Source organism: Nicotiana attenuata, unplaced genomic scaffold, assembly GCF_001879085.1.
Source record: "Nicotiana attenuata strain UT unplaced genomic scaffold, NIATTr2, whole genome shotgun sequence".
Taxonomy (NCBI): Eukaryota; Viridiplantae; Streptophyta; class Magnoliopsida; order Solanales; family Solanaceae; genus Nicotiana; species Nicotiana attenuata.
In genome coordinates, this window is record NW_017674381.1 from 1 (window position 1) to 11052 (window position 11052).

Genomic DNA, 11052 nt, shown 5'->3' on the forward strand with positions numbered 1-11052 from the left:
GGAAAACCTAACTTCATCGTGATAGTCCACGGCAGACCAAATGAAGCAATATACACAACTTAAAAGGAGGAATACCAGGTAGCTTGCTTCTGGTGTTTGGATAAGGGTTGAGCACTTAATTTTGATGAATTCAGACGTTAAATTTTAATTTTTTTAAATCAAACTTGGCATATTTAGAAATTTCAAAAGTACCATTGCTGCAAGTCACAATAGTTTAAAAAGTACAAGGTTTTTGAAATAATCTTAGTAAAAGAAAAACTTTGGTTCTCCAAACAATAATAATGTGACAGCATAGCTCGTGATGTGTGGATTAGGCTCACGTCACATGTTTGAACCTTGTTGCAAGCAAAAGCCTAGTATTTAAGTGGAGAAGGGTAGAGAGACGCTATCGACTGACTTCTTGAGCCAGCTGGCCCTCGAGATTTCTCGGTTATTAAAAAATTGCATATAAAAATGGAGCAAGCATATGAGCCATACTAGCCAAATCATAAACTAGTGAAACGAACCTTGACGTTCCTGATAATCCACACACGCTGAGCATAGGGGCACATATAATTGATGTATAACCTTCAGCAAGAAATGAAAACAACAGATCCACATCACCAATCTCCACTCAAATAAATCAACGCCATAAAGAAGAAATTACACTTTTTTCCTTCTAAATGCAGACAAGAAATAATGAGTGATCGGCCATAAAAAGAGAAAAGTAAATAAAACCTGGTAGTTCCGTCGAAGAGAGACGGGGGTTGAGAAGTAGAATCAAGTGATCGTGGTAAAACTTCTTGTACACTTCTGTACAAATAAAACAAATATATATCAAAAGCAAACTGATGAAAATTCAACAGTTACGTATACATACATACACAACCATCACTAATATCCAACATTTTAATTTAATGGTCCTGTTGTATCACACACTACCTATTTTTGTATAAAGGTGATGTTCGCGTCAACCAATTGAAGTACTAAGATTTGACGTGATGCTATTTTTTAGTCATCTTTAACACAAAGAAGTTCTCCAATAACAATTTTTATGTGTACAATTTTTTTTAATCCTATTTACGCACTATAATTTTCAAATGAAGTAGATCAAGTAACCCCTTAATTAAACTTAGCTTCACCATGACTAAGCTACAACCTTGGACAATATAGGAATTTTTTTTTCCAACCCTTAGATGATGTATCAACCACTAATTTTCATGAGAACTTTCTAATCACTACTTCTTAAATTTAGTATAAATATAATTCTTTAAAAGTTTTCAGAAGGAGAAGCTGGGAGCCTCGGAGCATCCGGTAAAGTTTTCTTATCCTTATTATCTATAAGTCACGGTTTCAAACCGCAGAAACAGCAACTAATGCTTGCATTAGGACAGACTATCTCCTTAAGGTGCGATCCTACTCTGCGTGAACACGAGATACCGTACACCGGCTGCCCTTTTTAGAATATATTTTCAGACACTCTTCTCCACATACTTGTATTTCGTCCCTGATCACTGTTATCTATTTTCTACAAATAAAACTAGCTGATCAATCGAAAATTAATGAAGGAAAACGGGGAAGCTAAACTAAGACTTACGGTGTAGCCATGGATGCTAATTTTTTGCTGCTATGAATGCCAAAGAGAGAGAACTCAGAAGATTCTGGAAGTGTGAATTGATAAAGTATGAGAATGAGAATTTGAGAACTTTATATAGGATACTAAGATGTTGTGTGAGCAGAGCAGTGACGAAGTTACGAGAAATGGAGAGAGTTTTTAATGTATGTGAAGGTCCATGGTAAGAGAAATAGGGTGAATTTTTTCTTTTTCTCATTTTGTGTCTGTAGGGAGAATTAATTTAAATTCATGCGGCGTAAGATTTATTAGAGAGCAAACCACTTTTTACAAAAATAAAAATTATTGTTAGGACACAAAAATTATGATCTCTGATTAATAGTTTTTTAGGCCAAATTTCTAAAATCAGCTTATTTAAAAAATAAAAAAAAAGTTATGAGAAGTAATTTGTGTTTGGTTAATTAATTTAAAAGGTACTTTTGAGTCACAATTAGTATTTAATCAAGTTTTAAAAAATACTTCTAAATGTATTTTTTTCAGAAACGCTTTTTAAGAAAATAATTTCGGAAAGAAGCTATTTTTCTCTTGTTTCTCTTCTACTCAAAAATAAATTTTTTCCTTCAAAGAATTGATCAAACACCTCAGCTTTGAAAAAAATAACTTTGACAAACAAAAAAAAACACTTTTTCGCTAAAAAAAAAAAAAGAACTTGGCCACATAGATTACAACGAATATAAGAATTATATTAATCTCAACATAATCTTGGGTGATAAATGGGGTGAACTTCTGATATACATGAAGATGACGTGGTTCCTGAGAGTTATCGATTAAGCTCACGTCATTACTGACGCAAATATGATGACATTAACTTCGAAATAATCTGTTAAAAGTGGCATTTGGAAATTATTTGCGAGTTGGAGATGTGTTCTGAATGATGTCCACGTTTTGGACTTTCACGAGACATAGGTTGGTGTTTTGAAACAAATATTTAGTTCTCACTTTTCTCTCATTTGTATTTATTTGAATTTTGTATTGTACGTAATTCATTGACGATTTAAAAACTATGTTTTTTAAAATGTAAATAGCATTATATTGGAAGACACTGTTTGTAATTGTTGTTCTTGATCGTTTGAAATGTCAATTCATGACAATTAATAGTGATTACAATTTCATTTTCCTCCACTTAGTTGCTCAAATAAACTCTGTATAGATTTAGGTTTTCATATTGTAGTTTGAATACTTTTGATTCCAAATTTGTATTTAGGTCTTAAATAAATTACAATTATTAAAATTTATCAAGTTTGATCTCACCTAATCTAATTTTTGAGAAATTTTGAAGGTGAGATTCATGAATGTATGTAGACGCTTTAATGAGTACGAATACTTACGACCGCAATAATCCGGTCGCTATTTAGGAGATGGACTCCCTCCTTCATTATGGTGGTGGCTTCTTTTGACTTTGCAATAGAACTATTTATTTGTTGTTTTTTTTTTTTTTTGTTGAAAGACGAAATTCATTAAAACTTAATTAGTTACAATACATAGGGCGATGTCCCATAGGGACTATCAAAAACATCTAAGCCAGTAGGGCTGTTAGAGATAGAGTTACTAATACTACTAAGGTTCCCAAGTTCAGCCAAACTATTTAATACATTTTTAGTTACTAGTCTAGTACTAGGTGCTCCAATTTTGTCCCCTTGAAGCACTTTCAAAATATCCCTAGGTGGAGAGCTTAATATTGCAAGGTGGTTGGTGCTAGCTTACTTGGATCCTACTGTAGCCAAAACATGTTCAGCGTTGTTTCCTTCTCTGAAATGATGTCGAATCATCGGATTCTCCAGTTTCTTCAGTAATAACCTGCACTCATTAACAAGGTTAGTGTAGAGGGAGCAGTTATCATGGCAAAGTATTAATTGGAATATTTCAATAGCATCTGTTTCAATTTCTAAACAGTGAAAATGGTTGGTGTTTACCTCGAAAATGGTATTGACAATTATATTTGATTTTGTGGTTCTAAAAATATGTGATTTATTTTACTGCTAGTTGTTCGGTAATAGATGCTAAATATAAGTAAAGAGAATAGAATATGCAAACCAAAGCTATCGCGAAACTAAGCCTCGAGTTGGCCGGAACAAGGATTCGAGGTAGTTAGGACAGTTAGCGATGAACAATTGATGAAGAAACAATGATAACGAAGGTCTCAAAGATAGCCTTTTGCAGTTAATAATGGACAATAATTGAAGAACAATAAATGAACAATGAATGAACAATGAAAGAATAAACAATAAAAATGTAGAATAATTGTTTAAGCAAAGAGAGCAGAGAATGTTGTCTTGTATTCAATGTATCGTGTCTTACAAAATGACAAGGGTCCCCTTTATATAGGAGGGGAGAATCCCCACATGGTGCATGCCTAATAAATGAAGAGGGAATGCTACTGGTATAGCTATATAACGGCTCAGTACAGACTTGTACTATTTCTTGCAGACTCTGTCAGTTCTAATCACATGCCCTCGGGAACTCCCACCTTTCCATGACGGTCGTCGATTTTCATGCTGCCTCAAGGTAAGCTATGATGATTCCTTGATATACCCTCTCGAGATGAGTGCTTCGAGCCTTAGACTACGCTTCGAGCCCATCGAGTTCGGGCTCAAAAACGCCATAGAAGCCTTACAATCGGTCTTTCCTGATTTTAACCGTATACAGATAGTCCCTGCGTTTCTTGGAATGAAATAACAAGGAACGATTTTGAATTCTTCAACTCTTCAATGTCCCTTCGAGGCCTGAATTCTAAGCAAAGAGAACCTTCGGGGCATTGATTTTTCTGCTGAGATCAAGAGGGTGAAGGCCCTAGAGGAAGAATCGGCAGCTCTGCTTTCTTCCGATGATGGTTCAGCCAGTGGTTCGACTAGCAGCTCGGAGGATGATGAATATGAAGGCGAAGTCCCCTAGGGGGAGGAGGCCGTTGATGCTTTGGGGGTCGAGGGCCAAGCCGTTAAAGGCACAACTTCTGAGAGAGCTCCGTCTGGCCAAGTGACCCCGGCGGTAGGTTAGGTTTTTATTTCTTGTTCTTTGCATCGGGCTCCCCGTGAGAGTGTTGTAAATGTATCTTTGTACCATTATTTATAATAAAAAAGGAACCCTTTGGTTTTCCCTTTATATAAATTCCCACTTGCTTGTGTCTTTGTTTATGTTTTGAGTTTTGATGTCTGCCGATAATTAGTCCGATATGTTGGACTTTTAGATAAGAACCCTTAGGTTGTGTTTGATTAACAATTGATAATAGTTGACCGTTTAGGGATCGGTCCTCGAATCAAGTTTTGACTCAAGCTCATTGACCCTTAGGTTTTCAACATATTGGCCCTTAGGCTCTTTAGGCCGGCCCTTAGGCTCTTACGCATTGGCCGTTAGGCTCTTTAGGTTGGCCCTTAGGCTCTTACGCATTGGCCCTTAGGCTCTTTAAGCTGGCCCTTAGGCTCTTACGCATCTCTTTAGGTTGGGTCGATGCGACCTCTAATATGGTTATAGTTTTCCCTCATTTCGGCTAAAGACTTTTGAAGCTTTGATTATGTGGCATGTTTTATGTTCGTCCGACTCTTCGACGGCTCAAAACGAGAACCTCGATTATGAGTCAATGAATGACGATAGTTGAGTACCTCGGGAGGCTCGCTCGAAGGTTGAATTTTCGAAACCTTTTCATCGAAGGCTGATTGTTTTCGAAGCCTTTTTTTTTATTGTTCAGAGCTGATATTTATCGAAACTCCTTTGCTTATGCCGAGGGTAGCCTGATTAACCTGTTCTTTTCGAAGTATCTTTGAAGTATTTGAAGGCCTTTAGTTTTATGGCGGCAGTCGGACGTCTCTGAGCCACGTTAATTCGGCCGTAGCCTTTTAGTTCGACTATAGTCTTTATGTTTGGCCGTAGCCTTTAGTCCCCGGGTGCGATGACCTTGGCGTCTATATCGAGGGTATGCCTTTTTAGGTGTCTTACAAGTTCGAATATATAGCCTTGGCCTTAAATATCGGGGTTATGCCTTTTTAAGGTTTTATAAATTCGAGTACGCCTCGTTGAGATCTTATAAGCTCAGTGTCGCCTCATTGAGGTCTTATAAGCTCGGTGTCGCCTCATTGAGGTCTCATAAGTTTGGGCATGCCTCGTTGAGGTCTTACAGATTCGATGTTGCCTCACTGAGGTCTTACGAACTCAAGTTTTTGATGGCTTCGATGAGCTGGCTGGCGTTAAAAGTCCCCGAGTGTTCGAGGATTTTTGTCTTTTGAGCCATTTTGCGTGACAGTAGTAAACTTCTTTGAGGCACACAGTGTTTTGACAAGCAGAGAGGCTTCTTTGATTACTTGATATATGTGTACATGTTTTTTCCTTTGGATGCTCAATTGTTCTATATGGACACAGTTCATTTGACCGTTTGGCCCAATACAATATTTTCCTATCGAGGTCCCCTCAGGCGTAACTCGATTTTTTCGAAAAGATAACCTCTAAGGGGATGTCCCCCAGTATTCGAGGCCGATTGAGAAGAAGCCTTGAATATTTGTTGAGTTCTCCTTAGGTAGCATATAGATGTTGCCTCATTAAAAACCTTGATGGTAAAACTCGTTTGGGATAAAACCCGGTCTAAGGGAAAAAGAGCGCAACACATGCTTTAAAACCCAAGGTCTTCGAGTCGAAGGGTGCTTCGGAGTCTCCCGTCGAACACCTGTAAGAAATTAGTATGAGACATAAAGCGAAAAGGGAGAAGGTTATACCTTAGCAATAATAGCGTTTTAGCATTAATATGTTCCAATTGCTTGGAAGTTGCTCACCTTCCATGGTGCCGAGTTTGTAGGACCCTTTGCCTACTACTCCGAGGATGTGGTACGGTCCTTCCCAGCTCGGGCCTAGCTTCCCCTCATTTAGGTTCCGGGTGTTGAGGGTTACTTTCCTCAGGACTAAGTCCCCGACTCCGAAGTATTGGAGGTTTGTTCTCCTGTTATAATATCTCTTCTATTTTTGGGCGGCCATCCGGACTAGTGTAGCCTCTCGCTTTTCATCTAGTAGCTCGAGGGCTGTAGTCATGGCCTCGCCGTTCGAGTCCTCGGTGGCATGTCGAAATCTGGCGCTTGACTCTCCGACCTCAACCGGTATCAATGCTTCGGACCCGTATACAAAGAGAACGGTGTCTCTCCTTTGCTTGACTTTGAAGTTGTTCGGTATGCCCATAGTATTTCGGGCAATACCTCTCTCCATTTTCCCTTCGCATTTTCTAACCTCTTTTTCAAGTTTTGGATGATGGTCTTGTTTGTGGACTCGGTCTGTCCATTTGCACACGGGTGATAGGGCATTGATAGGATCCTCTTGACTTTATGATCTTCGAGGAATTTCGTCACCTTGCTGCCTATAAATTGTTTCCCATTATCGCATGTAATCTCGGAGGGGATCCTGAATCGGCATATGTTGTGGTCCCAGATGAAGTCGATGACTTCTTTTTCTCTTATCTTCTCGAAGGCCTGCGCTTCCACCCATTTTGAGAAATAGTCAGTCATAAACAGAGTAAATCTGGCTTTACCTGGCACAGTTGGTAGTGGACCAACAATGTCCATCCCCCATTTCATGAACGGCCATGGTGATAAGATTGAATGTAGTTGTTCGCCGGGTTGGTGAATCATTGGGGCGAACCTTTGGTATTTGTCACACCTTCGAACGAATTCCTTGGTGTCCCTCTCCATGCTGTCCCAATAGTAGCCTGTTCTGATCACCTTTCGAACCAAAGAATCGGCGCCAGAATGATTCCCACAAGTGCCCTCGTGGATTTCTCGAAGTACATAATCGGTGTCCCCCGGTCCCAAGCATACGTCTAGAGGTCCGTCGAAGGTCCTTCTATATAGTGTTCCATTCTCTTCGAGTGAAAATCGAGCTGCTCTAGCTTGAAGGGCCCTCGATTCTTTTGGGTCTGTGGGCAGCTTCCCGTTTTTTAAATAGTCGATGTATTTATTCTTCCAATCCCATGTTAGACTTGTTGAGTTGATCTCGGCGTGGCCTTCTTTAATCGCCGACTTAGATAACTGTACAACAGCCCCTGGGAGTATGTCATCTTCTTCGACGGACGACCCCAGGTTCGCGAGTGCATCGGCCTCAGTGTTCTGATCATGAGGAATGTGGACCAGAGTCCATTCTTTGAAACGATGCAATATGACCTGAAGTTTGTCTAAGTATCTTTGCATCCTGTCTACTCGAACCTCGAAGCTCCCGTTTACTTGGTTGACTAGCAGAAGGGAGTCGCATTTTGCTTCGATGACTTCCGCTCCTAGGCTCTTGGCCAGCTCAAGACCTGCAATCATAGCCTCATACTCGGCCTCGTTGTTAGTAAATTTTGGCGTTTTTATAGATTGCCTAATCATAACGCCCGTAGGCGGTTTCAGAACGATACCGAGCCCGGACCCTTTCACGTTCGAGGCACCGTTGGTGAATGGGTCCATACCCCCGATGACGTGCCCGTTTCTAGCAAGAGTTCTTTCTCCACTTCAGGCACGAGGGCAGGTGTGAAATCGGCCACGAAGTCCGCCAAAATTTGGGACTTGATAGCCGTCCGGGGTTGGTACTCTATATAATACCCTCCGAGCTCGATGGCCCATTTGGCCAATCTGCCCGATAATTCAGCTCTGTGCAAGATGTTTCGAAGAGGGTATATTGTTAAAAAACATATACAATGGCATTGAAAATAAGGTTTTAATTTCCAAGATGCACTTATTAATGCAAGAGCCAATTTTTCTAAGTGTGGATAGCTAGTTTCAGCATCTCCTAGAGTCCGACTTACGTAATAAACAGGGAATTGCATACCTTGTTCTTCCCGAACCAACACACCACTTACCGCTACTTCAGATACGGCCAGGTATAAGTACAACGTTTCATCTTCCTTCGGGGTGTGGAGCAAAGACGGGCTCGAGAGATACCGCTTTAATTCCTCTAAAGCATCTTGGCATTCCGGAGTCCACTCGAAGCTGTTTTTCTTCTTGAGCAATGAGCAGAAATGATGACTCCGATGTGATGATCTCGAGATGAATCGGCCCAAGGCCGCTATCCGCCCGGTCAGTCGTTGTACGACCTTCACATTGTTTACCACTATGATTTCTTCAATGGCTCTGATTTTGTCGGGGTTGATCTCGATCCCCCTATTCGACACCATGAAGCCTCAAAATTTGCCTGATCCTACTCTGAAGGCACATTTCTCGGGGTTTAGCTTCATGTTGTAACTTTTAAGGATATCGAATGTTTCCTGCAAATGAGTCGGATGGTCCTCTGCGCGCAAGGACCTAACTAGCATGTCATCAATATAAACTTCCATAGATTGGCCTATTTGATGTTCGAACATCTTATTGACTGGGCGTTGGTACGTACGCCCCTTACGTTTTTAGCCCGAAGGGCATTACATTATAACAGTATGTACCATACTTAGTGATGAACGAAGTCTTTTCCCTGTCCTCTAGGTTCATTTGAATGTGATTATACCCGGAGTAGGCGTTGAGAAAAGTGAGGATCTCGTTGTCGGCCGTGGCATCGATCAAGCAATCGATGTTGGGCAATGGGAATGAGTCTTTAGGGCATGCTTTATTCAAGTCTTTATAATCTACGCACATTCTTAATTTATTTCCTTTTTTGGGGACCACAACCATATTAGCCAACCATTCGGGGTATTTAACCTCCCTAATTGATCCTATTTTGAGGAGTTTTGTTACCTCGTCTTTGATGAACACATGTTTTACCTCGGATTGAGGCCTCCTTTTTTGCTTCACTAGTTTGAACCTGGGATCGACACTTAGTCGATGGGTAGTTATCTCCGGTGGGATCCCTATCATGTCTAAATGGGACCAAGCAAAGCAATCAGTGTTGTTAATTAGAAATTGGATAAGTTCTTTCCTGAGTTCGGGGGTTAATCCCGTTCCCAGGTATACATTTCGATCTGGAAGTTGCTCGATCAAGATGGCCTGTTCGAGTTCTTCGACCGTTGATTTTGTTGCATCCGACTCCTCGGGTGCAACAAAGGTCCGAGGAGTGAGGAAGTCTTCTTCTTCATCTTCGTTCGAATGCTCACAGACCACCTGGTCCTCGGGGGTCAGCCTATTTCCTGACTCATCCTGGACGGGGAGAGTCATTGTTGGTGCCATGTCGCTTACCGCGAACATTGATAACTAGGGATTTTGACGTGTTTCATGCTCCTTCTTGCTTACACTTTGATTATAAATTCTTACAAAATAGACCCAAAAAAAAGCTCATAAGTTGTGCTTGATTGCAGGTTTGATCAACAAAGTGACGTGATGTCAAATATCGGCTCAAAAGGAGTGAAACCTGCACAAGTATCAAAGACAAAGAGAACTCAGGACAAACTAGCCTAGTGCGGCCGCAGTCCATTCTGTGCGATCCGCACTAGGGAGATTCAGAGACTGGATTTTTAGGCATCAAAGCAATGCGGCCGTAGTAGACATTGTGCGGCCCGCGCTGAAGACGTCGCGGCCGCACTACCATTTTATGCGGTCCGCGGAAGCAAACTTCAGAGAGATGTCAAGTGCCAAGGTTCAAGCCTGTGCGGTCCGCGGTCGTGTTTGTGCGGACCGTGCTAATTCCCTCCGCGGCCGCAGTCCATTCTGTGCGGTCCGCGGAGCCTGGGTTCAGAGAGCGATTCTTTAGAGTCAAGAGCCTAGTGCGGCCGCACACCATTTTGTGCGGTCCGCACTGACCCCACAGGGACATTTTTGTCCAATTTTTTCAACTTAGTATAAATAGAACATTTTTCCATTTTTAGGGTATCAGACATTACAGAACAGTAGCTGCGCTCGTGAGAAGCTATTTTGTAGCCATTTTGGGCACTTTAACGTAGTTCTAGCAATTGAATCATTATATTTACTTCGGTAATTTAATATTATGTTTTTCTCTTCATCTATTTCTCTAATTTTATCTTCAAGCATGAGTAGCTAAACCCATTATCTAGGATTGTGGCTCAACCCTAGTGTGGGTAATTGATGGGTGTTGTGATTTAAGGTTAGATTGATTATGGGTGTTTGTTATTTGGGTCAATTTTATGGTTTAATTTATGAATTAGTGGTTGCAAATACTAGTTTGTGCTAAGTTGACTTGGCTCTTCTTGAGAAAGAGAGTCTAAGTCTCCAAAATTGACTCAACAAGGAATTGAGATGGACTCAAGAGATTTGATAGTCCCAATTAAAGGGTTAAACCTCGAGAGAGTAATTACCCGACTTGAACCCTAGTTGCTTGGGCAATCATGCATACCCAATTGGTCTCGAGAGAGTCAATTGGGCAAAACCACTCTTTCTACCGAGAGGTGTAGAGTGGGTAGTATTGAGCAACGGTTATAACATATCTCCCCAATCATGTCAATCGTGCCTTAGATGCAATTACCCGTCAATTAGCCACCTAGGTGAAGGTCACTACCCTAGTGCCTTTTAAACCATTAGATACAATTTGTAGCAACTTACTCTTAGTCTAATTTAGTT

General features: G+C 40.8%; 1 long non-coding RNA gene across 1 annotated transcript; it reads right to left on the reverse strand.

Moving 5' to 3' along the window:
• Nucleotides 1–20: 20 nt before the first annotated feature.
• On the reverse strand, nt 21–1682 carry LOC109218552. The gene is made up of 3 exons (XR_002066778.1): nt 1577–1682; nt 718–792; nt 21–567 (listed from the first exon to the last, which is right to left on the reverse strand). It is a non-coding gene; the product is annotated as an uncharacterized LOC109218552 (long non-coding RNA).
• Between the last annotated feature and the right edge of the window lie 9370 nt (nt 1683–11052).